Here is a 27,679-nt window from a genome sequence, read left to right as displayed (position 1 = left end):
TCAGAGAGAAGCCCTCGAACGTGATACAGCAGGTGTACTTGTTTAGTAGCTTGGTGTGAGTGATTCTGTGTGAGAACTCAAAACAGAAATATTTGCAATGTTTGTATAACCTGTTCACACTACTCTTTGGCAACAGGAGATTAGGTGGCAGAGTTTAGTACATATAGAATTCTGGGAAAAGCGTTTTTAAGACCTTTCAACTTTTAATGTTAGGACTTCGCCCACATTGGTTACTTAGTGACCAGGGAGGGACCTGAAATGGATTTTGAGCTGGCGGACAGGAGTTGCACCAGCAGCAAGTTCTGGTCCTGGTTTGATTGTTTCATACATGTGGTGTAACTCTGCTTTAAGAACTAGGCTTGAGAAGGCTGCTCCCAGTTGTGTTAGACTTTGACTTCTGTTTCCACTCCTTAATATTCTTAGTTTAATTCTGAGGAAATTGCATGAGATTTTTCCAACTTTTACCCGAGGAAACGAGACTCAGAGTTCCCCATTGGATCTGTTGAAGGTCCCTCCCTGTTCTGGGTCAAGCCTGCCTGTATGGTGTTGCAGACAGAGGTCCTGCCTTCATGCCAGATACCTTTCCTCATGGAATTCTTGCAATAACAGGGTAGTTTAGTATACTTTTTGTTTGCTGTTTGGGTTTATTATGTAGAAAAGAAGCTTGGTAAACCGAGTGGCTGGACAGAACATTAAGACAGATGGGTGCCAATCGTGGCAAATGTGACCTTTGAGGTAGGCGCGTTTTTGCTCACATCTGAGAAAACTGCCATATCTAGGACTTTAATTTTGAGGACATTAACTTTGTTTGATTTGAAACTTAGGACGACATCAATGATAAACTTGAAAATGAAATTGCAAATAAGGATTCTATGCATCTACAGGCAATGGCCTTTACTGAACTGTGTCTGACTTTTATAGTAGTGAATTACTGAGGAAGGAAGGTAAAGACCTTTTCATGTGACCCCCACGTTGGAAATCAAATCCCAGTGTAAAGTTCCTATGACCCTAAAATATTGCGTTCAAAAGTGTGGATGTACTCATGGTAAATCAGCTGTACTGGAAGGAAATACATTTTTAAAAAATTGGGGGTGACTGCAACTTACAGGTTCAAATTATTTGGGACTTGGTTTAACCATTTTGTGGGATTCCATTCCTGACTCTTTTGTTTTACTTGAACGTGAATCTGTTGGCTTGTTAGTGTTTTTTACTGAAAGAGCAGAGAGCAGCAGGGAACTTCACGGCAGCTGGCTGCCTGTTGGGAACTGGGGTCACTGTGACAAAAGGCAGGGTTAGAGCTCCGGTCTGATTAGGGTTTGTACTTCCAGTGATTTGGTGAGCCTTACTCGCTCCTGTTCCCATGTGGTCTCAGATAATCAGGACTTAACCAGGAAAACCAAATCTGGCTTCTCCAAAACAAAGTGAGTCAGTCTGGTGTGTGCCAAAGTGTATCATTGTCCCCACCACAAAAATAAAATACTAGAAAGCCATTGAAATGTGTGATGTGGAATGCTAATTAAGAGCATTACGATATACAAAATAATGGCTGTAAAAGGCAGATCAGAAAATACTACATACCATATGTTATTGTTTTCTGAGGGTTTTAAAGCATATCATATTGTTTGTGTATGCACATAGAGTAATACGCACACAGAAAAAGTAAGAAAGCTGCTTAGAAACAAATGCTAACCTCTTAGGAACCTGAGCTTATAGATACTTTATTATTTTTTTCTTTTTTAAAAAAGAATATGTCTAAATGTTCTACATTGAAAGTTTTTAAGAGTAAGAAGATATGTTAAAAGAATAATCGTGCATTTACAAATGTTAGTTGACTGGCATTTCACCAGGCACGCTCTTATCAGGTCTGTATTTCAGAGAAGATGAAAGCCATATTTTGGCTTACACACCCGTGGCCATCTGCAATCGGTAGGGTTCCCTTCAAATGATGATTCTGGTGATGTTTTAAGAAGGGTCTGTAGTGAACCCTTCTTCCCTTAACTTGTCAATAAGAATGAATAAGATTCTATAGAAAACTGATCTTCTGTAATATATAAAAACTTTTCTGTTGTTTTTTAAAGACGTATTTGGAGAACGTTTAGGAGAAGCAAATACTGTGGCAGGAGGTGTTCTGCTCACTGAGACCAAGCCCAGGAACACTGAGAGAAAATGTACCCTGACACAGCTTCCAAAACAGAACAAATCCAGTAGACACGTGCATTTAGGTTTTGTCTCAGCTTACTTAAAGTGACAGTGGCTACACCACTCAGCCTGTTTTGATTCTCTGCTCTCCCTTTGTAGACAGAGGATAAGAACCTCCAGTTGCAGGAGTGCCTGGAGCTGGTGGAGAAGCTGCAGCAGACTCTGTGGAGGGTGGAGACGCTGCCCGAGGTGGAGGCCGAGCTGGCGCAGAGGGTGGCCGCGCTCTCCAAGGTGCTGCTCTGGTCCCTGGGGGGTGGGGGCGGGGAAGGCCTGTTCCCGTGCTGTTCCACTGTGCCCCTGCCCGTGCTGCTCAGTCTGCACAGGAGCGCAGATGCGGGGGTTGTGCTGCCCGTCTGAGATGGGAGCGCTCCCTGAGTGTCAGGCAGCCCCCGCTTCTGTGTCATCCCTACCTTAATTTCCCTCCAGTTTTGTCCTATGTTCTGTGTGTCCCCAGTACGCTTCAGCTCCGAGTCACTGCTGCTCAGATTTGAGTCAGCAACTCAAAGCCTAGCAGGATAGAGACCTAGAAAACTCCCATTCTTGTTTAAGAGATGGCCAAAATAGCTCTGTAATGAACACAGTTTTAAGTCTTTATCCATACACTTGTTGAAGAAGTCACAGCGGGGCACGTGCAGACCCAGGGTCCCACTCCCAGCTCGCCATCCCCGGGAGCCCATGGGTGAGAGGACGCATCCTGGGGATGTGGTGCTGCTGGGGGCATCATCCCCACTGCCAGCCAGCAAGCCATCCCGTCCTTCTCATGGGAAAGGTGTTGCCCCGCGCTGCCGATGGGCACTGGCTGGGCATGGAGAGTCGGGCCGGGCCTGTGCTGGCGCGGCTGTCAGGATCGTTGCCCAGAGCTCAGTGAGCAGCTGAGGGGCCATCCAGTTGGCTGTGTCGGGTGCTCACAGACCCTCCCAGAGCAGGGTCACTAAGAGCCACCAGGTTCCAGGAGCCAGCACGGGAATCCCCACCCATGACAAGGTCATGTGGGAGAGCTCTGATGGGCAAGGCAAGTCGAAGCTCGAGGGCCCCGCCCTGGACCTGCCTGAGCGTCTACCCCAAAATCAGAATCTGTCTGTTTTACTTTCACCAACTCCTCTGACATTCACGGGGGGCTATCCCCGATCACTTTTCTCTGTAAGAAAATCAATTTAGAGCTCTAGTTAATAATTCTCCTAGGCATAAGAGGAGTGTTTCAATTCAAACCCCTCTGATGACTTTCTAGCTTGCCTGACAGGTTTGTTCAGATTCACAGCCTCCCACGCACAAGAGGCATGGGAAGCTTAAGATATTCTAACAATGCAGAGCTTCTCAGAGAGTTAAAATTGTTAGAATAGAACTAGTAGAGGATTTTTTTGTTGAGCTAATGCTTGCTGCCAAGTTTCCATATCCCTTACCTACTGTGTCCCTGGGAGTGTATTGATTAATATAGTTGGTGTATAGAAATGTAAGTAGTAGCTTTAATGTTTGTAACTTTGGACCCTTGAGTTAATTCTTTTCTTGTTATAACCCACCACACTTTTGCCCTATAGGAATGCACATTTATCTAATGCTTTCAGAGGGTGGCACCTGACTTTAGAATAATCACCTTTAGAGAAAAATAAGTTTTCTGAAGAAAGGGTCATAAAATGTTAACAGGCCTCCTGGCCAGAAGATGATGTAAATCACCTAAAGCTTTTGCATATGATAAGTTTGCAAAAAGAAAGCCTGGCTTCAATAAAGGTCAAGGACTGCTGACCTTGCATGACTCTACCACCCCCTTCCCATTATCCTCTATGCACAACTTAAGGTATAAAAACTACTTTGGAAAATAAAGTGTGGGCCTTGCTCACCGAAGCTTGGTCTCCCTGTGTCGTTCTTTCTCTTTCCTTTTCCTTTTCAGGCTGATTCCCTGGAGTGCAGGGGCCCTCTGCGTTCACTTTCCTGCCTGGGCTTCTAAGACCCACTAGAGAAGGTGCCTAAGGTGGGGCACCTTCCACTATTCAAGAGGGTGCCTGCGGCCTACGTGAACAGAGCAAGTCCTGTGCTGGGGCTTTATTGGCTTTCTGCATAAACCAAGGAATATCAGCCTCTTTTCTCTCCTCTATTTTCTTAACTGCAAAATTCTTTCCTTATCTCTTTCTCTATTTCTATCAGTCACAGACGCCATCCTCCTGAGGGAATCCCTGGATCCATCCGGGCCTGGACCCCGGTAGCCAGGGGGCGCCCTTCTGCCTGTGATCTTCCTCTCAAGGCTTGGTTTCTTCTCTCCCCCAGCATCTCTTCTGTCCGCCCCCAGTCGGCCTTGTAGTCAGACCTTTAGTCTTCTGGAAGTTCTGCCACTAAGGAGGCTAAATGGTTCGAACTTACCTCCCAGCTTAGGAAGGTAGAATATGTGCCTCGCACGTCCTGTGCTTGCTGCTGCCTGCTGCCCACGCTGACTTGCCACAGGCAGTCCGAGGAGGGGCACATTGACCGCGGGTGTGGGGCCCAGGGCAGGGGCAAGCACATCTCCTCTCACAAGCCGGTCACCAGCACCCACCATGACCCACGTGTCACATATGAAGCCACGCACGCTGCGTGAGCAGGCATGTGGGCGTGCCCCCTGAAAACCCAGGGCCCGTGGTCTGCACAAAGCATGGCCCGCTTGCCACCCCTGTGGTCACAGCCCGTGTGCTGTCAGGACAGGGTCCTTGTGAGCGGAGCTGATGCTGTTCTTTGCCAACAGGCAGGAGAGAGACACAACAGCATTGAGGAGAGGCTATGCCAGATGGAGGCCCAACTGGAGGAGAAGAACAAGGAGCTGCAGCGGGTGCGTTTGCTGACAGGGAGGCAGTGTCTGGGCAGGAGACACGGCTTGGGCAGGGGCCAGCACTGCCTTTCTCCACCACTCCCGTCTCTGCCACCAAGTGTGTGCACGTGTGGCCTCATCTGCTGATCCAGGCACCCACCTCCTCGGGAGCAGGGCCAGAGGTGGTCACCCATAGGCGGTGGGCAAGGGCCAGGGCGTCCCCACGTTCAAAGAAGCTGCTTGTTGCTCTGACCAGCCAGTCTGGGGAGCTGCTTGGGATACAGGTGGACCTCATGACTGCCCCTCAAACAAACCTGAGGGAGCCAGCCCGGGGCCCATGAAACTGAAGGCATGGCACCCAGGTGTGGAGCCTGCTTGCCTTGGACGTGGCACTGGAGTCCCATATGCCAAACTGCTGGTCCAGCACGGTGTGTGTGTTGGATGGCTGCTCCTGGGCAGGAGGAGAACCATAGTTGTGCTGTGACAGAAGGTGCATCAGGAAAGGGTGATGCGTGGAGGCTCGCATCACTGAGTCCTGAAAGAGGTTTCCCAGAAGGATTGGCCACACAGCGATACAGACCATCCAGGAAATGGAGTGGAGATCCCAGGTCCAGCCTCACGTGTCAGTACTGTCCCCACCATGCCTGTGTTCTTAGGCCTGGACTGCAGAGCCTCACAGGTGGGGTCCCAGGGGGCAGTGGTTCTGACTCCCATCATGAGACCTGCGGTGAGGTGCCCTCCCGCTTAGGCAGAGAGCTCAATGTCTCCCGATCAGGGGTGCATTTCCTTACTTTCAGAACTTCTGCTCAGAAGCTGTTGAGATCGGGATGCTGTTTATGACTAAGCCAATTCAAAGTCGACTTTTGTTTTGCTTTAAAAATATTTGAATGCCGATGCCTTATTGTGGAAGCTGTGACAGGTTTTGTTCCCTTGGGCTCAAAAATCACTGCAGATGGTGACTGCAGCCATGAAATTTAAAAATGCTTGCTTCTTGGAAAGCTGTGACAAACATAGACAGCATATTGAAAAGCAGAGACATTACTTTGCCGACAAAGGTCCATATAGTCAAAGCTATGGTTTTTCCAGTAGTCGCGTATAGGTGTGAGAGTTGGACCGTAAAGAAGGCTGAGAACTGAAGAATTGATGCTTTCAAATTGTGTTGCTGCAGAAGACTCTGTTTTAACAGAAAATAAACTGTTTTTAAATGTATTGCAATGGAAAATTTCAAATATGCACAAAAGTAGATGGGCATGTCAATTAGTCTCAGCAATTTCTAACACAGAGCCAATCTCAAATAGATCATTCTTTTGTCTTCTCTCCATTTTTTTTTTATACAGTAGGTCCTAAAACAGCTTTTTAAACCTTGAAGTTGATGTTCATTTTATAAAACACAGACTTGCCAACTTTGTTATTACATTTAAAAATTGTTTGAGGTAATTATTTCCAGTTTTTTAATATGACTTTTCATATTGGAACAGACCCTGATGCTGGGAAAGATTGAAGGCAGGAAGAGAGTGGATGACAGAGGATGAGATGGTTGGACAGCATCACCAACTCAATGGACATGAGTTTGAGCAAGTTCTGGGAGTTGGTGATGGACAGGGAAGCCTGGCATGCTGCAGTCCATGGGGTCACACAGTCAGACACGACTGAACAAGTGAACTGAACTGAATATGAATTATCATTGGAAGAAAAGCTATGACCAACCTAGACAGCATATTAAAAAGCAGAGACATTACTTTGCCATCAAAGGCTAGTTAAAGCTGTGGTTTTTCCAGTAGTCGTGTATGGATGTGAGAGTTGGACCATAAAGAAGGCTGAGCACCAAAGAATCAATGCTTTTGAACTGAGGTGTTGGAGAAAACTCTTGAGAGTCCCCTGGACTGCATGGAGATCAAACCAATCAATCCTAAAGGAAATCAGTCCTGAGTATTCATTGGAAGGACTGATACTGAGGCTGAAGGGTCAATACTTTGGCCACCTGATGTGAAGAACTGACACATTGGAAAAGATCCTGATGCTGGGAGAGATTGAAGGCAGGAGGAGAAGGTGCGACAGAGGACGAGATGGTCGGATGGCATCACTGACTCGATGGACGTGAGTTTGAGCAACTTCTGGGAGATAGTGAAGGACACGGAAGCCTGGCGTGCTGCAGTCCATTGGGTCACAAAGAGTCAGACACGACACAGGGACTGAACAACAGCAATCATTACAAAGAATTCAAGTAATGTTGCATGTAAAGAAAAATATGTGAAAGTCTATCTCCACTGGCTTTTTTCCCCAAAATGAATTTTCTCACCTTTTGCTTTATAAATTGAATTCATTTTACCTCCTTAATCCAGACTCAAGCTTCTGTTTATATACTGGGAAATTCCTCTACCAACGTGTGTGTATGCTGATCCCCTTTAAAGTCTGCTTGTTTCTGAGTGTAAATCTGCTTGCTCCCCGAGCCCCTCCGACAGGTAATGGCTGGTGACAGTAAGGTCCCCCAGGTGCTCTGCCAAAGAGAAGTGTTGGGAGTGACCTTTGACAAGTGAAGTCCCTGCCTCCCTCTGCACCTGTCCGTCTGCTCTGGTGATGCTCAAGAGCCCACCAGAGGTGGCCATGGGAGGGGACTGCCTCGGGAACCAGGGCACAGGCCACAGTTCCCTGGTGCTTTTAAAAGAAGGACCATACTTTGCTCTTAAAGTTTATGAGTTTTTGTTTTTCCTGTTTTAGGCAAGACAGAGAGAAAAAATGAATGAAGAACACAATAAACGCTTATCAGATACCGTGGATAAGCTTCTGTCCGAATCAGATGAGAGGCTTCAGCTTCATCTGAAGGAGAGAATGGCTTCTCTGGAGAATAAGGTGAGCCAGCCCCATGGCCCCTTTAGAAAGAGGTGCATCTGGCCTGGCCTGGCCCAGCCCGGTCTGTGTGTGTGGGAAATCTCTAGGACAGGAGTTGGAAAACTGTTCCCATAGAGGGCCCCAGAGTCAATGTCTTTACTGGTTATGAATAATTGAGTAACAGCATTTCATGCTAGTCAATAAGCATGACAGCATCCACAGGCAGTGTGTAAAGGAACACACATAGATGTGTACTCACAACCCTTACAGAAAGCATCAGAGAGCTGGATCCACTGATGGCCCTGGTGTTACCAGCCACCGTGCTAGAACTTTCTTCTAGGCCCACCCTCACCCCTTCGTTTCTTTCTTAGAAGTTTATTTCTGGGGCTTTGCTGGCAGTCCAGTGGCTGAGAGTCTGCCTTGCAAGGTCAGGGACGCAGGTTCGATCCCTGGTTGGGGAGCTAAGATCCCACGTGCCACGCGGCAATCACGTCAAAGTAATCCCGTGTGATGCAACTGAGGCCTGATGCAGCCAAATCAAGAAGTTTAGTTCAGGATCTTTCATATAATGTGATAGAAAAGACTGAAGCAAGTAAAAGCAAGCATTTTCATATTCCAACTCCAGCCTTCTCTCTTTTCATTTGCTTTGGAAAATGTCTGAGAACCTCCACCAGAGCAGCTTAGTGGGCAACACTTTGGTTCAGGTCTGGTGAAAACCTGTCCCAGCTGCACCATTGCCCTGAAGACGAGGCCCAGAACCTTCCCCGAGGTCAGCGCTTGGGCAACACTTGTCTGAGAGAGACCAGTGGTCACTACAAGTTCTGCGGCACATTTTCCCCCCACAAAACCCAAGATGAAACACACACCTCACTAGAGACCACACAGGGTGGTCCCCTCACTTCACCCTGACTTGTGGGCTGGCTCTGAGGTGGGGATAGTTATGTCTCAGGTTTGAATTTGGCATGTGAAACATGTGCCAGTTTCCTGAGTGACCACTGAACTGCAAAAGCTGAAAGCAAGTATAAAGCAGTTTCACTTAACCCAGGGACCTGGCCTCCTTGTATTTAGAATATCAGTCGAGCAAGGAGATTGTCTGTGTACAAGTTAGTGTTAAACGTTGTCATCTGGCCGCGTGCCAGCACTTCACTCTGGGCACGAGGTCCACCCCTCCTCCGGATGTGCTTTATGCTTTCAGACAGAAGAGTAGTCATCTCTCAGTCCATGCAGCATCTGTAAGAATTGACCTTAAAGCACTGTGTGTATCTTTTTCAGAATTCTCTCGTATGGGAAGTTGAAAAAGTGAAAAGGCAATTAGAAGAAATGCAAAATGACAAGGTACTTAAATCTCTAAATCGTTTAGAAATTTGTTAAGAGCTAAATTGAGCTGGGTTCGTTGTTACAGTCACTACAGACGCTTAGCAGAAGTCAAGTTACATTTTCCTTATGGCTAATCCACTGCGGTAACACGTATAGCATTCTGGTTTTGAACACTGAATGTGTTTGCATTATAGATGCATTTAGAGTATGTGGCCATTGTGTGTGGTTCAGAATTCTGAGTAGTCCTTTCTGGGTTCACCCAAAAGCTGAGACAAAGTGTGAGCCTTTCATGTGGACTGTGCTGTGTGTCAGAAAGATAATATGAGCTACATACACAATCTAAAATGTCCTAAAAACCAACGGGCTACTTGACGTCCTTCTTTCACCGTGAGCCTTGAAATCTTCTGTGTGATTTCCACATCGAGCTTTGCACAGGCCTGTCTCATGTGCTCAAGGGCTGCGTGAGGAGAGTAACTGCTGTGGCCGACAGCACAGAGCTTCCAGGTTGAGTCGAGTGACTCGGAAACTTGGCCCGTTTGACTTGTTTTATCCCATGAGGAAGTGAATTGCGCTGTAGAGGAATGAATCTGAGCAATGCCCAGGGATGCAGGTGAGCTCCGTGGAGACAGTTTAAAGCAATGAGAGGAGCAAGGGCAATAGAGTGAGTCCTGTCCCTGACCCGAACCCCCGCCCCAAGTCCAGCTTCTGTCTACAGACTTCATCGTTGTTAATGGCTTGCCACGTTTCCTCCAGAGAAACCTTTTCTACACCTGAGATGGAACTTCCTATTCATTATGGTTTATAACGGTTAATGTTGAGTGTTTATATTTGCTATGGGACTCTTAGAGAACATCTTCTCAGAATTAAAATGTTCAGAGTTGATAACTACTAACATAACCTGTTATGCACATTTTGGTGCAAGTCATTTTACGTCTGGAAAGCAAGTGGTGCAGGCTGTGTCATTTGCTGTTTCGTAGGACCAGGTGATTCTAAACCTGGAAACCCTGAGAGCCGAACTGGACCAGATAAGGCTGCAAGGGGCTCCCCTCCACCATGGGTAGGCCACTCCCCCGGGCAGCTCCTCTCAGCACTGTTGAGTGTGACAAGGGCCTGTCTGATGTGTGGACAGTATGACTGGGTGTCACTCATGTTCGCACCTCAAGGAGCCTGTAGCTTCGTGGCCAGTGAGAGGGAAGAGACAAGCATTGCTCCTTAGGGTCGATCTTGGTACCAGGGAGAGTGGTGGTCACTGCTAAGTCACTTCAGTCGTATCCAGCTCTGTATGACCCCATAGATGGCAGCCCACCAGGCTCTGCCATCCCTGGGATTCTTAAGGCAAGAACACTGGAGTGGGTTGCCATTTCCTTCTCCAGTGGTGGTCACAGTATTGACAAAACTCAAAACCACAGGCGGAGCTTTGGAAGTGGGGGGCCGACTAGTTGATATTTGAGTGTATTCATTTGAGGGGCCTGACAGACTGTGACAATGATGTTTCTGAAGAGTCTCAGAAGGTTAAGGACCTGTAGTCTTTTTTACGTGATTGGAGACTGAGACATGACTTGCCTTTGGCTGTGGTGGGAGGAATCACCTGGCTTGTGAATGAGGTGAGCAGATTACTGAGCATCCTGACTTTTTCTTACTCGTTGTTATAGGGGCAGTAATTCTTATCAAGTATTTAAATGTTTCTTTGACTTCTACATGGAAAATGGTCACAAGTGAGAGATAAACTTTAGCAAAGGTTATTAAGTGCTTAACTGGTGGCACTCATTCACCTGTAGGAAATTGACTACTGCTTGAATCCTGAGTTAGGAGACAGTTTGGAGCCCATACGCATATTTCTTTGTGTGCTTAGAGGATCCTCGCAGTCCAGGGCCCCCACCCAGCCTTCTTCTAGAGTAAGGAGATATCATTTGAGACAAAGGCCGAGCCAGAAACTGGCCCTATGTCCAAAACCACGGCAGGTGGAGTTCAAGGAGAGCACATTCCCTGAAGAATGGATAGGTGACATGGCCAGATTTGCTGGCAGAGCTTCTCCAGGGTGAAGGGCTGGTGCTTTCAGAGGTGGAGAACCCCTGCTCCTGGGGTGGACCAGGTGAGTGTGAGGAGGACTGTGTAGACAGTGGAGGAAGAGGAGTTGGACACGGCCTCTTGCTCTTGGGGGGTTTGGATAAGGAGGGGGGCGCTGGTGCCCGGGCCCAAGGCCTGGCATGGTTAGGGGGTTCAGATGGAGAAGCCTGGGGCCTGGTCACCAGTCCCCTGTGTGTGAGTGATAGTGAGAAATGAGAAGAGGAAGCAGCCGTGGGGCGGGAAGGTCTGCTGTGCTTTGAAGACAGTGGGCCACAGTGGCTGGTATGAGGGAGGGGTGTCTCCAGGAGGCAGCTCTCAAGGGGTCATGGCAGTGACTTAGCAGCGCAGGTGGGGCCTTGGAGTGGGGCTAGCAGGCAGTGTGGGCTGGGTGGGGAGCACTATGCTGGCTCAGGAGGGAGGGAGTGGGGACTGAAAACCTGCCTCACAGGCAGGGCAGGCACAGCATATTTGGTAGGACCTCCCAGAGGAATTGGTCACCTTGTCTCTGAGACCTTCTTCCAGAGGAAAGAGCTTCAGGTGAGGAGGGGGAGAGATATGGAGGCTGCACTCTGTGAGGGGACTGGGAGGTGATGGTTGGCGCAGGGTGGAGGGCAGGGGGGCGCCCCAACCCAGAGGCCTCTGTGGCCCTCAGAGACCCAAGGGGGTCTGCAGTGCATGGCAGGACTGTGTCGTACCCCTACCCAATTCCCAAGTGTGCTCTGGCCCCAGGCCCTTGGGTGGAAGTGAAGCAGAGAAAGGAGCGGTTCCGTCAGGAGGGAGGGGAGACCAGAGGGAAGACAAGCGTGGCTCAGGGAGATTCCAGACTTCCATCTCCTATGCAGCACAGTTTTCCTCTCAAAACCATCAAGCAGAGCAGTATGTGACCCCAAGCAGGCTGAGCTGGTGGTTGACCTTGGCCACTCTGCAGACGTAAGGGGTGTCCTGTCCTCGGAGGAGGGCTCTGTCTCCCGGGTTTAGGGACTCCTGCACGTGAAGGTGCCACCCTATTCCCAGAAACAAGACTGAGCAGAGCCCAGGTGGTCCTGCAGTGCAGGGGGCTCACAGTCAAGGGGGGGCCGCTCTGCCTCTCAGCAGGCCCCTGCTGAGTGAGTTCTTGGCACCAGTAGGCCCAGGCCTTAGTGCTCAGGGCCTGAGCATCTGTGCTGAGCCTCATTCATCCCAGAGTCTGGTGACACGCTCACCTCTGCTTTAATGGGAGACACCAATGCGGCTCAGCTCCGAGCTGTAGGTCCGAGGCCTTTCTGCTGTGAGTTGTCTGAGGTGCCTTTAGAAGCACTGAGAGCGGTGCAGACAGTGTTCCAGGCAGACAGGTGATTGTGATCCACGGACTTCATGCAGGAGAGGGAGGTCAGAGCAGGCATGGGCCAGAAGGGAGGTGGGGTGCCAAGGAAAAAGCAGAGCAGGTGCAGGCCCCACCCTGGGACCTGAGAGTGGGTTCCAGGGGGACTCTGGACGCCCCAACCCCAGACAGCAGATCCTGTCGTAGTCAGCTCCACACCCTCACATCAGCGCTGCCTTCCCCACATACGGGAGTTTTCCAGCTGGTGGGGCTGAGCCCTGAGTGTTTGTGGGGCAGCGGGCAGCCTGTTGCTGTTGGAGCCAGGAGGGCAGGACCCTCCCAGGGGTCCTTTTGCTGTGAAATTGCCAATCTTCCAAATTGACAGGCTCTGGCTTGACTGACAGAGTGAGCTCTCATTTCTTCTAACAACGCTCTTCTTTCCCATGTGTTTCAGCTGACCCCACTTGGGCAGCACCCCAGATCTCAGGTTCCCTGTGGCGGACCAGCTGGCAGACTCCTCCAGCAATGGGATGGTGCTGCGGCGCCCCCAGAAAGGCCGGCTGGCAGTGCTGCACAACAAGCTGTCCAAGGCAAGGACCCCCGCCGCCCCCTTCCAGTCCCTGGTGGGCACCTTGTGAGGCACCTGCCCACTCACACTGTGGTCCTGAAATGGGTTTGGAGCAAAGCATTGATAGGTCACTTTACGTCTTCCCATTTTCCTTTTTCTGGCTAAGAGTTTACTTTTAAGGCATGCTTTTTTTTTCTTAAAATAACCAATTTTGATAACTTGTGGCCTACTGTGAGGCCCAGCATGGTACTAATTAGCACAGTTTTTAAATCGTCCTACAAGTAAATGGATACACATATCCATCAGCTTATAGTGAGAAGAATTCTCATTGGAAGTTTAAGTGCCTTTACATTTTCACCTCATTCATGGCATGTATTTTTTCATACATGTATGTGTTTTGAGCTTCCATATTCAGTGAGCAGCTAGTTTGGTCCAGACATCGTCAGAAGTAGGACTCCAGCAGTGAATTAAAAACCATGTGCATTCTTTATCCACTGCTATATAACGAATCACTGCCAAGCTTAGTGACTTCCCAGTGAGCAGCTCACAGTCCACAGTGCCTGTGCATTGTAGCAGGCGGGCCTGGTTCAGGGACTCCTGAGGGCACAGACAAGGGAAGGCCCCCCAGGGCTGGATAGCAGGCTTTCAGACTCACCTGGTTGCTGGGGACAGGCCCAGGTCCCTGCCGTGTGGACTTCTTCATGGCCTGGCTTTCCTCGGAACACCCTCTGACAGCAAGAGCACAGGGTGTAGCCCGAGGCCTTTAGTGCCCAGGTCTCAAAGCCCCACACATTCACTTCTGTTTGTTAGAGTGAGCTACCAAGTCCTGCCTTGCTCAGGGGCTGAGCGTGAGTTGCCCCTTCTGCCTCTTGAAGGGAGGAGGATGGAAGAATTTGTGGACCCCTTTTTAAACCCGCACAGCCTGTTGGACAGTAATGAGCAGGGAAAGGAGACCAGAGTGCCCGAGTTGTCCAAGGAGGAGGGGACGATCATGTGTGAACAGGGTGGCCAGCAAGGTGACACCAGGAAGGTGACCTTGAACCAGAGACCCAGAGGCAGGAAGAGAAGTAGCCACTCGGAGATAGAAAAAGGGTCGTGTCAACTAGCGGTGACAAGGGAGAGAGCGGGCCACATCAGGGAGGACCCCGGGATCAGGCCTGAGCAGCTCGAGGCTGGAGCCTGTTTCCTGAGGTGAGGAGGGCTGCCAGGATGGGAAGCTAAGGGCCGGGCCTCAGCCCTGTTGAGGTGGACGAGCCCATGGGGTGTCCAGGGGATTGTCAGGAAAGCAGCTGAGTGTTCTGGCCTGCATCCAGGAGAGGACTCACTCAGCTCAGGGTGGACTTGGGGTCGTGGGCACACAGATGGCATTTAAAGGCACGAGCACGGTAAAGTCACCAGGCAGGTGCTGGTGGAGAGAGATGGGGTGCAAGGGTAGAGCCATGGGGTACCCTGCATTACAAGGTTGAGAAGGGGTGCAAGGAACTAAGGAATAACCCAGGGAGGGTGGGCCTGGAGCCCAGGGAGAGACATGCTGGGGGGGGGGGGGGCGTGGGGGAGGGCAAGGAGGGGAGGGGGCTTAATAACATGTGTTCCTCGAGACCCCAGGGAGCTACCCTGCAGGGCGGGGCACACTGCCTACTTGCAGAGAGCTGGAAACTGGACAGGGAGTGGGACAGTAGAGGCCGCTCCCAGGGAGCTTTCAGAGACCCACAGTGGGTGCTGCAGGGAGCCCTGGAGGAGGAATCTGCTGGTTCCTGTTGTGTGATTGGAAGGCGAGACAAGGGAGAGGACGTGCTGACCAGGCTGATGGGGGTGAACCCATAGGCAACTGCTTCACTGGAGTGGAGCAGGAATGATGGCAGGTGGTTCTGGAGCCAGCGAAGGGGGTGGCCCAGCCCTGGGGTGGGGTCGTGACGAAGACAGGGAGCAAGGGCACTGGCCATGGGGGACAGGGAACTGGCAAGCCAGCACCTCAAGGCTGCCCCTCGGTTGCTTTGAGGTCATATCTGGGAAAAGAAGGCAGGACCTGGGTTGAGAGTGTGGCAGAGGGGAGGTTTGCACAGAGAAGAGTGTGAGGTGTGAGAGCGGGAGGGCGGCACAGGGCCCTGCAGGCACTCTCCCTTGTGTCTCTGATGACATAGCCACCCTTGCGGTGTGAGGGGCTGTCCCCCAGAACAGCCCGAGGGTCTGTGCCCTGAGAGGAGAGCTGCAGGGGGGCTCGCTCTCCCATCCCCTGGCTGTCCCTGCTTGCTCCTATCTGTCGGTGTTCAGACCAGCCTGGGAAATGGAGGGCTGGGAGCCTGCAAGGATGGCACTCCCCGGTGAACTAGTGCCAGTGCTGACCACTGAGGGGGACCCAGATGCTGTGGAGCTGAAGGATTCTTTTTTCTTATTTTCCTTCAGCCTGGCTGATGGAGGGATGGATGTATTTTTTAATTTTTTGTTTTTGTCTCTGACTCCATCAGCCCACCCTTGTGAATAACCTCATAGGATTGCCTTCCATCCACACTAAGACCTGAGTGTGACCAGGCCATCTAGGAACTGGATTCTCCTCCTGCCCGTTTCTTCAGTACTGCTCAGTTAAGAGATGGCAGCGTCTCATAAGCATGGCCCATTTATCCACAGTCAGGGCTTCCATGTAAAATTGTGTTCAGTTCCTGTCGACTTGAGCTGCCTGGAATGTCGCTGATGAGACATGGCCCTCTCATGCCCAGGTGCAGACCCTGAAGGAGCCGGACTGGGAGTGCATGCAGCAAGCCAGCATGCTGGCCAACGTGGCCCAGGCATTCAAGAGTGACGAGGGCATGTCTGACAGCGAGGACGACAGGGTCACCCTCTTCAGCTCGGCCACTCAGCTGTCGCCCAGTGGGCAGGCTGATGCCAAGACTCTGACTGTGATGCTGCAGGAGCAGCTGGACGCTATCAACGAAGAGATCCGGTAGGTGATCCTGAGCTCAGCTCCCCAGAAACTCAGTTTCTCTGAGGAACTGTCTTCTCCTAGGGAAGTCTGAGTGTTCCATAGTAAGAAACCTGACTGCAGGTCTGCTTCAAGAATTTTCAGTTTTGAGATTGCCCTTGATTATACAGCTTGGTCAGCCAGGGCGTTCTGTCCATGGTGTGGTGTCAGCACTCTGTGGGGGTGTGTTGTGGGGTGTCCCCCCCAGCTCTGAGCCCCTAGGTGTGTGAGGTGCCAAAGCGGTGTCCCCTGTGGCCCGTGCACCCTCCTGTGTCCCTTGGAGCCTCCCACGTTCTGGTGAAAAGCCACCTGGAACAGAAAAGCTGGGGTTTTGGGGTTGGCAAATTCCCACTCAGATCTGCATTTTCCTTTTTAACTTAATACAGTGTGAAGATTGGCTTTTGTAAGACAGTGGTCCAAGGACATGTGTTTGAGTTTTTCTCATCTTATCAGTATATTTAAGATGTTTTCTTTAAACACTGTCTTGGCAGTTATAACAATTTACAAAACGGGATAGAATCCAAAGGCCCACCTTGGGGTGAGCAGGGGTCCTTGGGTCTGGGTGCAGCCAAGCGGCTGAGGGCCCCAAGGCCTGCCTGGTGCCACACCCGCACAGCTATGCCCATGTCCCAGGTTCACGTTCAGAGTGGCCGCAGGCTGGTGACCCTGCACAGGACCTGGCAGAGCTAATGCTCAGACAGTTCTCGTCACATCAGCCCAGGCCGAGGCGCCCACTTCTGTCAGCCGAGTGTGGGGGGCCTGGGGAAAAGGCAGGGGGTGAAAGGGACAACCAGCAAACACAGGTGGTGCCGCCTGACCATTTGACGCTGAGACAGACAGCTTTGTGGGCCGTGTCTGAGCACAGACGAGCTCAGAAAGATTGCCTTTCCCCATCCCCAAAGGAAATATGGAACGGCTATGTATTAATGTTTTTATTTTTACAGCATGTTGTCAGGTAAAAGTGATTTTTCCTTATGCAACAAGTTGACTTGATGTAAATGGTAAATTCTGTCAATCAACTTACTATCAACAGTGAAAAACTTTCAAGATGTATAAGTAGAAGTGAAACTGGAGAGTTTACTTCCTGTAAGAATCTTGTATTTTAATTTGAAAATCATTTTATTTGCATAATTATGTATTTAAACTGCTATATCAAATCATCCATAACACATTAGGGGAGAAGAGCAGAAACCATGAATTCTAGGTTAATGCAGAACATTGACATGAATCCAGAAACTCAAACAAAGCTGGTGGAGAACTTCATCAAGTGATGCATTAGTACATATACAACCTTAAAAAAAAAAAAAAAAAACAAGATCAACTCAGCATTTCATCTTGTCTGGAGACTTGTGTTTAGAAACTCCAGCTTGTTCATGAATTGCTGTTTTGATTGTACAGAGTTCCCGATTCCCAGTGGAAAAGACTTGAGGCACTGACGTGCATCTCTGCCCTGAGAGCAGGGAAGGTAAAGGTTGTCAACTTCAGGTATCTCCTCACAGGAAGACAGTCGCCACCAGGGCCCCTTCAGAATGTTAGAGTAAAGAAGTGAAATCAAACGTGAATGATCAGGGGCCAGTTTGTAAGACTCAATGCTAAGTTATTCTAAGTTTGAGAATATTCAAAAGAGGGAAAGTCGAACCTTTTTGCTGAGATGTTAATTGAGCAACTGTTTCTGGAATTTGCTAATCATGACACAGAATGCCAGCCCAAATTTGTTTTCCAGACACATTCCTCTGCTGACAGAGGCAGGTGGTGGGTTTTATTCTATTTTAGGTTGATTGAAGAAGAGAAGGACAACACGGAGCAGTGGGCTTAGGAGACTGAGAGCATGGAGAGAGAGCTTAGGCAACCTCCGTTGTTTTAAATCAGTGAGCTCCCTCAACCTGTATCCTGCCTCCTCGCATGCCGGCTCCTGCCCGCCCAGCAGTGGGCGCTTCCAGCCCCAAAGGAGGCAGCACAGCCAGGCACGGGAGGGAGACATCATGACTGGGCATCATGACTCTGGTATGTGTCTGCCTCCTCCCTGCCACATCCTTCCTCCAGGACACTGGTTTTCTTTTTTGTTTGTTTGTTTTTTGGTTTTTCTCTTTTTACCCAGAAGAAAATCAGGTACATTTGCTAGGCTCAGAGGTCTAAAATTTTTTAAACTGCCTAGTCTTTAATCATTCCACAATGGCACAGTGACAAATTAGTCTTGATATTTGGACCACCAGCTTAGCACGTCATCATGAACTCAGCCAGAGCCTGCCTCTGTAACGTTGGGCCTGGCCTGTGCTGGGCACAGCAGCTGCAGGGAAGTTTCTGTTCTCAGGGAGCAGACAGCTTCGTGAAAGTAACCATAGGCAGCTCTCATGGCATGGGAAAGCTGTGCAGCACATTTTCCATTGGGGATGCCTGGCTGTAGGGTGCAGGGAACAAAACCAAGAATCTAAACTGGTCTGCTTGCTGATGGACCTGGCCACGCACTCAGGCCAGCTCTGCATGTGAAACCAGGTTAAAAGCCCGGTGCCCCAGGGCTCCAGGGAAGACGTCAGGCTGCCTCACTTTTCCGAGTCTAAAAATGGGAAGACGACCTAGGCCTTTTGGTGACAGAGTGTGTGACTCTAAAGCACATGTTCCAGCTTTCTTGCGTGTTTAGCTTAGGTTTTGTGAGTACATTGCTATTTAGCCCATGAAATCACGTGTATAACACTCTGCTTTGTAACTGCACTTGTATTATCACTTTTTTCGGTTACCACCCATTTCATGTTAGCTGCATTGTTAGTCAATTTATAATTAAATTAACCGTGAATCATTTTAGCGGCATGTGAAGTGGTAACTAGTCCATTTTGTGATCTTTTGACACACTTTTTATAATTTTCATCATTGGCTAATGAGTTGATATTTAAAATTCTTTGACGATTTCTCTGTGGTTTCATGCTTGATTTCTTTCCGAGTATTTGTAAAAGAACAGTTCTATATATGTTTTCCTTGCTATTGGAGTTCTCTCACGGTGTGTCTGCTTTCAATATTGGTTTTGATTTCCTGTTTCATCCTGTTGTCTGCTTAGTCCTCGTCAATTCAGACTCCAGCCTCCTGCCCCCTAGGTTGTAGTTTACCCATCCATCTCCCCTCCCCCGTCCCCCCACTTGCTCTGGTAATAGCAGTGCTGTGGTCCACAGCGTGTGGCCCCTTAAGTCGGGTTTGTGCTTTGCCTTCATGTCTCATTAAATGCTGTTTTTCCCCCATAGGAGTAAGTTTGAATTGGTGTATCACTATGCAGTTACAGGAGAAGGCAATGGCAACCCACTCCAGTACTCTTGCCTGGAAAATCCCATGGACGGAGGAGCCTGGTAGGCTGCAGTCCATGGGGTCACACAGAGTCGGACACGATCAAAGCGACTTAGCAGCAGCAATAGCAGCAGTATGCAGTTACAAGCATAATGTAGATGGATCCTAAACTACATATCATGTGTAATTCATAAATGAGATTATCCTTACATAAAGAAATGATCCTCTTAAGTGTAGAGTTAATGGAGTTTTAGATATGCAGATGACACCACCCTTATGGCAGAAAGTGAAGAGGAACTAAAAAGTCTCTTGAAGAAAGTGAAAGAGGAGAGTGAAAAAGTTGGCTCAAAGCTCAACATTCAGAAAACTAAGATCATGGCATCCAGTCCCATCACTTCATGGAAAATAGATGGGCAAACAGTGGAAACAGTATCAGATTTTATTTTGGGAGGCTCCAAAATCACTGCAGATGGTGATTGCAGCCATGAAATTAAAAGACGCTTACTCCTTGGAAGGAAAGTTATGACCAACCTAGGTAGCATATTAAAAAGCAGAGACATTACTTTGCCAACAATGGTCTTTCTAGTCAAGGCTATGGTTTTTCCAGTGGTCATGTATGGATGTGAAAGTTGGACTGTGAAGAAAGCTGAGCGCTGAAGAATTGATGCTTTTGAACTGTGGTGTTGGAGAAGACTCTTGAGAGTCCCTTGGACTGCAAGGAGATCCAACCAGTCCATTGTAAAGGAGATCAGTCCTGGGTGTTCATTGGAAGGACTGATGCTAAAGCTGAAACTCCAATACTTTGGCCACCTCATGTGAAGAGTTGACTCATTGGAAAAGACTCTGATGCTGGGAGGGATTGGGGGCAGGAGGAGAAGGGGACGACAGAGGATGAGATGGCCGGATGGCATCACCGACTTGATCGACATGAGTTTGGGTGAACTCCGGGAGTTGGTGATGGACAGGGAGGCCTGGCATGCTGTAATTCATGGGGTCGCAAAGAGTCGGACATGACTGAGCAACTGAACTGAACTGAACTGAACTGACACGATATCCTTTCTTTGTTGGTGCTTGTATTTAAGACTGTAAGTCTCATCTGCTTTTGCACAGTTAATGTCTCTATTAGACTCTTTAAAAAAGTATCTTCTATGGTTAATAAAATGTAAAGCCTGCACCTGCTATTATGCTAGCTTTCATTCTTACATATTTTCACAGGGAACCTGCTTTAATGAATTTATTTTGAGACGTTTTAAATTCTATTTCAGGATTTTACATTAATGTCCAATAGGTGGTTAGATTTATTCAATGTTAAAATAGGTATTATGGTAACTTCCTCATCAGTTAAATTACTAATTTAAAGTATAACATATTTTTTATTAAGAGAAACTAACTTATAGAGAAGTTTGGCTGAGGATAGACAACTGTCACTCCAGTACTCTTGCCTGGAAAATCCCATGGATGGAGGAGCCTGGTAGGCTGCAGTCCATGGGATCGAGAAGAGTCAGATATGACTGAGCAACTTCACTTTCACTTTTCACGTTCATGCATTGGAGAAGGAAATGGCAACCCACTCCAGTGTTCTTGCCTGGAGAATCCCAGGGACGGCGGAGCCTGGTGGGCTGCCATCCATTGGGTCGCATAGAGTCAGACACAGCAAGGCCCTTTGTTGTACAGAATGCTGTGCTTTAATAAATCATGATGTTGTAATAGAATTGTATCTTCCTGAGTAATAATTTATAGTGTTTCTCTAGTAAATCTTGAATAGCTTATTTAACTTCTGTAGTCAAAAAAAAAAAAAAAAAGTTCTGTTTCCAGTCACATGTTCTCTAAATCTTCATCTCACTTATATGTTTGCCATCATTTTTGCTTTACTGCATTTGCCTATACTGATTCTTGAATTTTTAGCTTCAAAGTCACAATAAATCTGGTTTCTCTTCATTTCTTTGCGTGCATCTATCAGCCTAGTGATTTAAGGAAGTAGCATCGAAAGGTAAAATATTTAGTAATTTAGCAGGCCTTTGTCTCTCTGTGAAATATTAAAGAGTCCTTATTGCTTAACGTGAATGAACACTGTGTGGTCATGTACTGGTGAATAATTGACGTTTTAATGGAAGTAATGAAACTCAGATCAGATCAGTCGCTCAGTCGTGTCCGACTCTTGGCGACCCCATGAATCACAGCACGCCAGGCCTCCCTGTCCATCACCAACTCCCAGAGTTCACTTAGACTCATGTCCATCAAGTCAGTGATGCCATCCAGCCATCTCATCCTCTGTCGTCCCCTTCTCCTCTTGCCCCCAATCCCTCCCAGCATCAGAGTCTTTTCCAATGAGTCAACTCTTCGAATGAGGTGGCCAAAGTACTGGAGTTTCAGCTTTAGCATCAGTCCTTCCAAAGAAATCCTAGGGCTGATCTCCTTCAGAATAGACTGGTTGGATCTCCTTGCAGTCCAAGGGACTCTCAAGAGTCTTCTCCAACACCACAGTTCAAAAGCATCAATTCTTTGACGCTCAGCCTTCCACCACTTAAAATATGCTGATGGTTCTGTTGGAAAGAGGTCATTCGTTGGGACAATTGTAACAGTTTGCCTTTCTCCCACTTGTTTGCCTTTGAATCATCTCATGCTTGTTTATAATAGACATAGTATTATTTATTATTTTAAAATTTTTTCTTTACTTAGTTTTTTGGACATGCTGCACAGCTTATGGGATCTTAGTTCCCCAACCAGGGATCAGACCAGTCTCCCAGCAGTGAAAGTGCCAAGTCTTAACCTCTGGACCACCATGGAATTTCCGCTTAGTGTTTTCTTATAAAAAATGACTGAATCAGAGCCATAGATGTTAGATTTGAGGGAAGCCAATTTAATGATGGTGGGTAGCAGTGTGCAGGAGATTCTGTGTGCCAGACACGTGCTTTCTGAGTCTGTCATCTCATCCCCAGGTGAGGTCCAGGCTGCTGCTATCCCCATTCAGCAGACATGGACACTGAGGCTTAGAGAGGTCAGGCACCCTGCCCAGGCTCTCAAACCCAGCAGTGTGGTGTGGACTGGTCTGATCAGAGCCTGGACACTTAACCATGGTGCCGTCCACCTGCTTTCCTCCAGAGGCCCTCGTGTCCATCACGGCATCCCTGATGGAGCATCAGGAGGGAGCTCGCTGCCTCTCCCCTTGGGTCACTTGGATGAGCCCCTGTTTGGGAGTCCAGGGCCCCAAGGGCTGGCCTTCCTTGTCCCTCTCCTGCTCCCAGCCCACTGACCGAGCACTCCTGGGCCTTCCCGCAGGACTCGGGTGGCCACGCTCCAGTTCAGGCAGCTCAGTGCCTGGGAGCCCTTCTGCTGAGCACAGCAGAGCAGCGCCATCACCCTGGGGTTGGTGACCTCGGTGTGCCACTCGCCCACTCTGTGGCTTTGCCCTCCTGTTCAGTGAGGACACGGCACTTCCCATCCTAGCCACGTGGGCACCAGTGGGGCAGCTCCCATCCTGGGGGAGGGTGGCCAGGCTGGTGACCCTGAGGCCTTCCTCAGGAGGAGGCCTGGGGGAAGCGGCTGGCATGGGCCCTGACTCTGAGGCAGATGTTTGTCTCCACTGAGTCCATAGTCAACCCAGATGTGTCACTTCCCTGCTCTGTTCTTTGTTGTTTTCTGATTTTTATAAATGCTTATTTCAACTTGAATTTGAGACTGATCCCTGTTCAGTTCCATGTGGATAATTTCTAGCCTTTGTAGCCTTCTGTTATCTGAGGGTTCTTGTTAGAGCTCAGGGGAGGGTGCCCAGTTTATCCAGCTGCTATTAAATGAGTTCAGCTGTGTTTTGCACTAAGTCACTTTGTTGTCACCAAGCTCCTGTGGCGCTGCACTGGATCAATATTTTTTATAGAATCCCACTAAAAAGGCACAGGTTAGTTGGTTAAAACAACACACTCATTGTTTATAAAAATACATGCCATGCATGTTTCCTAAAACCTCCCCCTGGCTTAACCACACACCCAATGTATCAGTGAGACCTGTCTGGACCCTGAGGGGTTAATCTGTTCCCACACTGTTGCCACCACTGTCTTTCCTGTCCTCACACCCAGGACCAGCAGAAAAGCTGGGAGTCCAGGAGAGATCATCTCTCTCTCTCTTTTTTTAATTAGTTTATTTTTAAATTGAAGGATAATTGCTTTACAGAATTCTGTTCTTTTCTGTCAAACCTCAACATGAATCAGCTGTAGGTACCCATATATCCACTCCCTTTTGAACCTCCCTCCCATCTCCCTTGCCATCCCACCACTCTAGGTTGATACAAGATCATCTCTTAGTGAAGACCTTTATGTAAACCACAGTGAGCGAATTACACTCGAACTGCGTGTAAGTACTTGAATGTGTAGCCCCCAGTCTGTATGTTACTGAGAAATACGAGCCAGACACATGGTGTTCGTATGGAGGGGATAGGTACCTTTTCTGTGTTTCTCTTGTTGTCATGGGTTCCAGTAACCTGCATCATCACTACAAATGACCATGGGTGGTGGCACAAGCTGTGTCCTTTTCTCCTTCAAACAGAAAGGTCTGGATGGCTTTGCTGAGAGGTTTCTTACTCTAGCTGTGGTGCTTCTGAGCAGCATCTGGCAATGAGCACAGTCCTTTCATCAGGGCAGTTCATGCCATGCAAGGTTCACGGAGCCAGCATCGCTCTGCTGTCCTGCCCAGCGGGGCCATCTGGTCACTGGATTCCAGGGAGGGCAAAGCCCGGCTGCAGGGAGGCTCCCGTCCTGGGTCTCTGCACTCAGTCGGGTGCTCTTGCTGCCCCACAGCCCCGCTTCTCTTGAACAAGACAGCCCTTTAAGATGACATTAAGCTAGAACTAGGCACTTTTTTATGCTTGGCAGATAGCATAGCTAATAGATTTTCAAATAAGTTTCTGGTTATCATATGTAAAGCCTGTGTGATTGCCTTTTTCGACACAATCTATTGTTACCCAATTTTACACTTACATCACTCACTTAGCTGCCAGCTTTACGGGAAGAGGTACAAGATGACAAGAGCACCATCAAATGTGAAACCTCGACCCCCACCTTGTGGCGGGCCCTTCGGCTGGACCGGCTGCACGTGGGGGCGATGTGCACAGCCAGCCATGATGACATCAGGGATGCCCGCAAGTAAGGGGCCTGCACGCCTCGTTGTCAGTGTCAGGAGCCCTGCGCCTCTTGTCTTGAAAGAGTTGAAAGGATTGTTGCAAGGAATCCCACTGGGTTTGGTGTCTGTGTTTAGTGGTGAACTTCAGGTGCTGGGGGAGAAGAGCTCAGTGGCCTCAGTGATTTTAGGAAACGTCCGTCCCTATGGATTGACTCCTGTGGGAGCTTTCTTCCTGCTCTTGCTAGAGGTCTGCCCAGCCCGGGGCTCATTCCTGATGGTGACGGCCCCATGCCTCTCACGTTCACTTCTTGAGCGTCCCTCCCTTTTCCTCAGGGGTCTCCTCTCAGGAGACTCTGTCCCCTCCTGTGACCGACACTGTCTTCCTTCAGACCACCACCTGCTGAGCTCCTGTCCTGAGCCAGGCAGCGCTCGATGGAGGGCACGTGTGGTCACCTGACCAGCAGCCCTGCACGGTGACCATTGCTGTCCTGCCATGGGCGGGGATGGTGACCCTGCAGGAGGCGGGGGAAACTGCCCAGAGCAGAGTAGCTCGCCTTCTCCTGGAGTGTCATCACCTGCCAAGCAGGGACCCTGAGGGAGGGTCGGAGCGCCTTCTGCACCAGCTGACCTGGAGTCAAGCCCTCCTCGGGGGAGAGCTCAAGGCAGAGAATCTCAGCTTCCCGGAGTGGTTGTCTGTGGCTGGGAGCCTGCATTGCTTATGTGGAGTGTGGTTGGTGAAGGAAACTCCACTGTCTGCTGCGAGGTAGAGGCGCGGGTGTTGTTGGGTTCCCGTTTCTATCAGTAGGTCTTGTGGAGGGTGTGTGTTTGCACAAGGGTGCTGGTTAAAGGTTGATTTCTCTCCCTGTAGCTCGACAGGCTCTCAGGACGGCCCCGGGAGCAACCCCACCAGCAGCACCAGCAGCCAGGACTCGCTGCACAAAGCCCCAAAGAAGAAGGCCATCAAGTCCTCCATCAGCCACTTGTTTTGCAAGAAGGGAAAGGGCCAGCCTGAACATCCCGGCAAGAAGACATTAGGACCAGGTGGGTGCTTCACCATTCAGAGGGAGGAGGGCCTGCAGGCATGTCTCTTCTGTGTCTCCCCCCATCATCCCCACTAGGCTCCTTTCACTCATGCTGGGGGTCCTCCTGGGAGCTGGAGCAGAGGAGGCGTCTGCCTTCTCGGTGGGTCTGAGATGATCTGATGAGTTAATGAGTGGATGGGTGGATGGATGGATGGATTAGTGAGTGGATGGATGGATGAACAGATGGCTGGCTGGATGGGTGGATAAACGGAGCATGGAATGAATAAAGCAGATGATTGTACTCCAATGCTAGAAACGTATTCTACGAAATTGATTGAGTAGGAGCTGGGCAATGATTGTTTCTTCCAAAACAGTGACACGTGTTTGGAAATAGCCTTAGTGCTCATCAGTGAGGGGTGAGGTAAAATCTGTGGACAAGAAACAGACCCCCTCCTTCCTGCCACTTTCCTCATCCCCAGGAGCTCATCAGGGGTTCTGCCCATGCCCCCCAGCCCACCCCACAGCCACGCAGGTCCTCCTGGGGTCTCCTCATCACACAGGGTTATCATCAGGCCCCCATCTCGCTCGGCTTCATCTCCTTGAGCACAGGGTATGTTCCTGCCTCTTCAGCCACAAATTTGTTGAGTGTCTTGTTTGTGCTGGGTGTGGGATTAACAGGGGTAAGTAAAGTAGATGTGATCTGGAGCACAGTTAAGTGACAAGAGAGAAAAAGGAGCAGGTTATTAAATGTTATCCCTATTAATAAATACAATGCTGAGATGGATGGTGCATTGATTATATACCAGATGCTGTGTGTGCCCCTTACCAAGCAGGTGCTGCCCCCTCCCGATTTACAGAGGAGGGCACGGTGATGGTCACGCAGTCAGGGAGTGGTAAGGGCAGGTTCACACCCACACAGTGGGACCAGGCACTTTGCCGAGCCCCAGCCACCTCTCTGGTGGATGCAACAGAAATGAGATGGTTCTATGGCATGATGATTCAATGAACATGAGTTGGAGCAAACTCCAGGAGATAGTGAAGGACAGGAAAGCCTGGAGTCCACCGAGTGGCAAAGAGTCGAACATAACTGAGCGACTGAACTAAACCTGAGTATGTGCTAACCTGCTTCAGTCCTGTCTGACTCTGCGACCCCAGGGACTGTAGCCCACTAGCTCCTCTGTCCATGGGATTCTCCAGGCAAAAATACTGGAGTGGGTTGCTATGCCCTCCTCCAGGGCATCTTCTCGACCCAGGTATCGAACCCACATCTTTCCTTATCTCTTGCATTGTCAGCAGGATCTTTACCACTAGTGCCACTTGGAAAGCTCCAGTGAATGCTGACAACTAGGAAATGCAGAAAATAAGGGCTGCTCCTAAGTTAAACTGGAAGAGCAGCAAGCACAGGTTGTAAAGAGGAAAACACACAATGAGTGACAACAGCTCTGACAGAAACAAGCAGGGATGCGTTCACCCACATAAAGAAAATATCTGTGCCATTCAGAAGAGGAGCCCTTCAGCCCTTAGAGGGACAGTTGGAACCAGGATGAAAACCGAGGCCATGGTCAGCAGTGCCCACCCACACGGCCCGAGTGGCGTGGTGTCACTCACTGGGCTTCTTGCATCCCCAGAGCTGCTGGCAGTAACATCTCTGAGTGCCAGGCTGGGCAGTGTCCCCGTGTGAGCTAAGGGATCACTGCTGTCCTTCCAGTGCTGCTGTGGGGCCCTCTGTGGGCAGCCACCCTCATCCCCTGCCCTGCCACCCGCTGGGGCCCGGCTGTCCCGCTGGGATCCTTTCAGCCCTTGAGCTTGGGTGTTCCCAGCCCTCTGCCACACCGGACTGGGATGAGACTCAGGACTTGGGCTTGAGATATCAAGGAGACCTTGAATCTGGAAGGACACCACCCTGGGACCGGTGAGAGAGCAGGAGAGCAAAGCCCCCATGGGGAGGAAGCAGAGCTGGGGAACGTGCCCACGCCCACCACTGCCTCCAGCACAACTGCCTCTCCTTTGCCTCTCCTTGACCTGAAACAGACCGCAGCTGCTGCTGCTCTGCAGTTGATTCCTAAAGATGCACCTCCTGCAAAAGCTATTGTCCTGCTGCTCTGGGACTGCCTGAGTGTGCTCAGGAGCATCAGACAAGTGGGGCTTTCACACCTCATACTGGAGGTGAGGGGTCTGATACTGGGGAAGGGTCTGAGGGTGTGAGAGGGCATAATGCTGGAGGAGGGCCTCATGCTGGGGGAGGGTCTGTTGTGGGGGGTGCCTG

At 49.6% G+C, this 27,679-nt stretch overlaps 1 pseudogene; it reads left to right on the top strand.

The window, feature by feature from the left end:
• LOC112577644 overlaps positions 1-26,094 on the top strand; it is a 57,355-nt pseudogene extending 31,261 nt beyond the window's left edge.
• Positions 26,095-27,679: the final 1,585 nt, after the last annotated feature.

Source organism: Bubalus bubalis, chromosome 4, assembly GCF_019923935.1.
Source record: "Bubalus bubalis isolate 160015118507 breed Murrah chromosome 4, NDDB_SH_1, whole genome shotgun sequence".
In the NCBI taxonomy this organism is placed as follows: domain Eukaryota; kingdom Metazoa; phylum Chordata; class Mammalia; order Artiodactyla; family Bovidae; genus Bubalus; species Bubalus bubalis.
The sequence above is the reverse complement of the archived record's forward strand: the minus strand, read 5'-3'. Positions and strand labels throughout refer to the sequence as shown.